Genomic DNA, 6,000 nt, shown 5'->3' with positions numbered 1-6,000 from the left:
GCTTTTGTGTCACCCTCAGAGCAGCAACTGGAAACTAAAATTTACCCTGTTACTTGCAGGATCTGTACCCATTACGGCGCTCCCTCCTCACAATTTTTAACGAAAAAAATGTAAGACTCAGCACCCTTCCCGGGCCCAGAGCCCGGTTGCCGCAGTGGCAAGATGCTCGTCTTTCACTATGAAAGTTACCGTCAAGGTCTGCGGGTTCGAATCCAGGCATAGAACGTCAGAAGTAAGTTCTTTGCCTAGGGCGACCACCGATGGATGGAGCCTTCATTTCCCACCCAGCTCCACTGGTTGGAAATTGCTGTATGGCGATATATGACCGGAGTTGGTGTGTGGTAAAGTAGACCCCCTGCTCTCTCTAAGTTGTAGGCCTGGTCAAACTTTCGATAAAGATTTTCAACTGTGTACTATCAAGTGCTCTTAAAATTTTAGGATTTCCTTCCGGATGGCTGATGCGGGGGGAAAAAATTAAATTTGAAAAAAGTACTCTTTGATCATTTTATGTGATGCCTCTTGATGCCCTAAGCACCCGCTTATTTTGCTGAACGTTTAATCCAGCCCTCCCCCCCCCCGTTTTCTGGTTAGAAGATAATTATTCGAATATTGTTTGAAGTGCAAATAAGTTTACATTGATTAATTTTCAATTTATGAAAATGAAAAGAAATAATTGTATTCTGGTAATGTTTTTGGAAAAACCATCATAAAAACGTTATAAATGGAAAACACTTTAAATGGGCAGTCTTAATGAGAATTAGTTGGAGTTGCAAAAACAAATTACAAATTCAATAAATAAAATGTCATTGTGTATATGTACAGTCCCCTCGAAACCTTATAATGATTGATAACACAAACTTATGGTAAATTGGTTAAACGCACAAAAAAAATATTATACGCTTGTTTTTGTGAAACTCAAAGTTTTTTAGTACTTCAAGTGTGCTAAATTTTATCTTTTAACTACTCAGATTCTTTGGTAGGTGGGTCAGATTGGCACCCCTCTCAAAAGTCATAAAAAAATTCTCCACAGCAATCATTCTTTATTCAATTTTCTAACCCCAACAGACCACTCAGTGTCCGGCTGAGGATAGCTTTCAGCTACACTAGATGGCTATCTGTCTGTAATTGCTTGAAAACGATGTTTTCCCCCTTTTCACCCCTCTGCTTCTAAGATTACATTTACAACCATCACTATAATCAACTTAAAAGAATGTCGATGAACGGTGAACAAATCTTTGTCTGCCTTTTCAATAGCAGCCTCCTTGTATAAAAATTCTTTGAACACGCACACAATTTCCTGCCCTTACAGTTACTGAGCAATTTTGCTGAAGCCTCTTCTGAAGTTTGTGTCATAGTCCACTGTCAGTCCCATAACGAGTGTAGTAAAACCACTCGGGATACATGCAACACTTATTTTTTAATAATGCGATTCTCTTGTATTCTCAAGGGATCAGCATGATCAGTTCAGTGAATTTGTTAGTGTTAATACACATCTATAACCGAACCGGGATTCTAACCCAGACCTGCACAGTAAGAAGCTAGCTCCCTAACCACTCAACTGAATAGCGCCGAGTCACTTAATGTTCGCTCCCTCATGTGAATTTTACTTAAATACGGAAAAATTACAAAAAAATACTCTATGCAGTTTGTTTGAAATTAATTTTTTTTTGGTTACTCTTCTTATACAAATTTCTTCATGGTCCCCTTATCAGCAGCCATGGCTCCTCTTTCGAGAGATTTCTGTCCGTGGCCCCCCTAGAATATCCAAGGGCCCCAGGGATCGTATGGCTCCCGGTTAAGAACCACTGCTTTAAATGACATCAAACACGAAAAGGGACGTTACCAACCGTCCTCCTTTTTGATGTCATTTCAAGCGTTTCGAAAAATCGTCCTTTTGTTCTCCTTTTCAGGTTTAAGGAATTATTTTACTTTTATTCTGGGGAAAATTTTTTTTTTCTCCACTTTGAAACATATATTACTTCATTGGTATGAGTGTTTTTTTCCTACACCACGCATTCACCAATAGTCGTCGAAATTCCCGGAATTCTTTCTGTTTCTGCTTTTTTTAGCGGTTCTGTTTTAGATATGGGAAAAATCATTATTTTGGCCGGTTTTATTTGTCGAGATAGTGGCACCATCTATTGTGGAAACTGAAATAAGTGACGTCATTAAGGGTGCGTGCACAGGCGTCCTCCTTTCTGTTTTTGGATTTGGTAACCCTAATCTAGTAATATTAGGATTACCAGATTCGAAAACTGATAAAGGAGGACGCCTGCACACGCACCCTTAGTGACGTCACGTATCACAATTTTCACAATAGATGGTGCCCATCGAGCTTCTATATGATGGTGCCACTATTCCGACCAATAAAACCGGCCACAACAATAATTCTATAAATTTCGACAGCTATTGGTGGATACGTGAGGGAAAACCACAAAACAGTCATATCAATGAAGAAATATGTGTTTCAAAGTAAGAAAAAAAAATTTTTACACAAAAAAAGAAAAATAATTCCGGAAACTTGAAAAGGAGGACAAAAGGGCGAATTTTAGGAAAGTTAGTAGGACGCTTGAAATGACAAAAAATGAGGACGGTTGGTAACCCTACCGTGCCAACCATCGAGCTTATATTGTATTACTGGAGGAAGCATCCAGCCGCCGCGACAGCATCGAGATCAAATGCAAGGAAATCCGAGAAAACAAGGCAATTTACAAATACAAATACAAATACAACGCCACATCTGGCAAAATGCCCAACGAGGTGGCCGATAAAAAGATGCCCATAAAAATATGGTTGTCATATGTTTCAAAAATACAGCAACCCAATTAAAAATGCAATTAACACAAATTACAAACAATATATACACATGATAAAATATTATACAATGCCCATAAAGAATACTTATGGTTGTCTTATTCTAAGAATGGATAGCTTCTCGATTTACCCCAACATGTTTATCGTATTTCTTTTTAAACGTGTCAGTTGTGTTACAATTTACTACATCCGGGGGTAAGCTATTCCATTTATTAACAACCCTATTGGAGAAAAATTCCCTGCGACACCATAACCTTGCATTGTCCCTCACCAATCGATACTGGTGTCCCCTTGTAAAAGCAGTCGATTGGCGGTGTACTAAAAGTTCATGGTCCATCCTATCCATCCCATTGAAAATTTTGAACACTTCGATCATATCTCCTCGACACCTGCGTTCATCCAATGTAAACATATTCAAAAAATGAAGTCTTTCTTCATAACTCAAGCCCTGTGTGCCAATAAGGACACGCGTAGCTCTTCTCTGCACCCCTTCAACCAAGTCTATGTCCCTCTGTAGGTATGGTCTCCAAAACCTTACAGCATACTCCATTCCAGGACGAACTAAGCCTCGAAAAAGCGGAAGAATGACTTTAGGAGAACGCGAAGAGACCTTTTTGAAAATGAGACCAAGCATTCTATTCGCTTTTTTGACAACCGCTGAACAATGTTCAGAAAACTTAAGTCGCTCGTCAATGAGAATTCCCAAATCGGTGACTCTAGTTGCATCCGGGATAGTGACACCATTCAACTCGTAAGAGAACCGTGGGTTGTTCGAACCAAAATGAGCGACCATGCACTTATCTACGCTAAACGTCATGCTCCATTCATTTGCCCATGCTGCAATCTTGTTTAAGTTGGTCTGGAGCAACTCCCTATCGCTTTCATTTCCGATTACCCCCATTAGCTTCACATCATCTGCGAATTTGCTAGTAATTCCATCGATACCCTGATCGAGTTTGTCGATAAAAAGTGAAAAAAGTATGGGGCCAAGGACACTTCCCTGAGGAACTCCACTTGTGACGTCTGTCCAACCAGAGAATTCCCCGTTCACCATAACTCGTTGCGACCTATCTTTTAACCACGATTCTATCCAATTCAGCAAGTTGCCCCCTATTCCAATCTCGTGTAAACGCTTCAAGAGTTTGCCATGTTGGACCCGATCGAATGCCTTCTGGAAATCAAGGTAAACAACGTCGACATTTTTGCTCTTACCCAAAGCCTTAGTCACGTAATCATAGAAGCAAAGGAGGTTAGTTACACATGACTTCCCCTTCCTGAACCCATGCTGATTATCCGACAATACATTATTCTCGTCTATCCACTTCACAAACTGCCTTTTGATGATAATTTCCAAAATTTTCGAGAGGGAGCTCGTCAAACTCACTGGACGATAATTAGACACCACTTCTCTACTACCCTTCTTAAATATCGGAACAACGTTAGCCAGTTTCCAATCTCTCGATTCCAATCTCTCTATTTGCCCATAGAAATGTACAGTTCGGTCTCACTATTGTGTTTTAAAGATTAAAAAAAGGATAGAGAACTCATCTAAAGATGGAAAAAGATTAAATTATTTATTTCATTAATACTGGAATAATTTTTTTCGTTAATGTTGAAAAATTTCTTTCATCAATTCTTGAATTTTCCTTCATTAATTCTGGAATTATTTCCTTTTAATTATTATTTATTTCATTACTTCTGGAATAATTGCTTTCATAAATTCTGGAATAATTGCTTTCATCAATTCTGGAATAATTGCTTTCATCAATTCTGGATTTGTTTCTTTCATCAATTCTGGATTTGTTTCTTTCATCAATTCTGGATTTGTTTCTTTCATCAATTCTGGATTTGTTTCTTTCATCAATTCTGGATTTGTTTCTTTCATCAATTCTGGATTTGTTTCTTTCATCAATTCTGGATTTGTTTCTTTCATCAATTCTGGATTTGTTTCTTTCATTAATGCTGAAATTATTTCTTTCATTAGTGCTGAAATTATTTCTTTCATTAATGCTGGAATTATTTCTTTCATTAATTCTGAAATTATATCTCATTAATTCTGGAATTATCGCTTTCAATTATTTATTTTGGAATTATCACTTCATTAATGCTGAAATTATTTCTTTCATTTATTATGAAATTATATCTCATTAATTCTGGAATTATCGCTTTCAATTATTTTGGAATTATCTCTTCCATTTATTCTATAATTTTTTCTTTCATTAATTTGGAATTATATCTCTTTAATTAATTCTAGAATTTTTCTTTCATTAATTTCGGAATTATCTCTTTAATTCTGGAACTCTCGCTTTCATTAATTTTGGAATCATCACTTTTTCATCATTCTGAAATTATTTTTTATTAATTTTGGAACTATCTTTCATTAATTTTATTATTATCTCTTTCATTAATGCTGAAATTATCTCTTCCAAGGAAACAGTTATTTTCCGGATATTATGTTGAGGTGAACTCGGAAAGAAAAGTCATCACGTCTCCGTCAGGACTCAAACCCAGGCCCTCTTGCATACCGGGCAAGCATGCATATCTCTTTCATTATAATTTTGAAATTATCACTTTTATCAATATTGAAATTATCACTTTTATCAATATTGAAATTATCTCTTACATTAATTCTAGAATATTTTCTTTCATTAATTCTGGAATTATCTCTTTCATTAATTTTGGATTTATCTCATCGATGCTGAAATTATTTCTGTCATTTATTGTTTTAAATTCCTGTGGATGCCATAAGCAAGGCCGTCTTAAGAGCATCATGGGCCCCCAGGCCAAGTGATTTTCTGAGGCCTTACATGGCAAAATCTTAAAAAATTCAACTGCTTCTCATTTTTCTGAGGCCCCCTCTTCTCTGGAGGCCCCCGGGCCGTGCGTCAAGACAGCACTGGCTATAAGAAACTAACGGGGATTGTGTGTGTTTTCACCGAGTCACGTGATCTTCCGACGAAAGATGTTGAGGGATACCGTTCTCAGCACTGCCAAGGCAGAGACCGCTGACGTCTCTACTCTCTTCAGTAATATAAGCTCGATGGTGCCAACACCTTAGAAAGTGTTGACCGTGTCCTGCCATGTTCGTGCATTTTATGAACTCGGGAAGTGCTGCCATCTATCTTCAAAATCTTAAGTGAGAAAACTTACTCATTCTAAAAAATAAACCCCAGTCTATAACAAGCG

This window comes from Pholcus phalangioides, unplaced genomic scaffold (assembly GCF_987345545.1).
Source record: "Pholcus phalangioides strain wild (caught in Gottingen) unplaced genomic scaffold, Ppha-v1.0 ptg000007l_1, whole genome shotgun sequence".
NCBI classification, from domain to species: Eukaryota; Metazoa; Arthropoda; class Arachnida; order Araneae; family Pholcidae; genus Pholcus; species Pholcus phalangioides.
Note: the sequence above shows the minus strand (reverse complement) of the source record.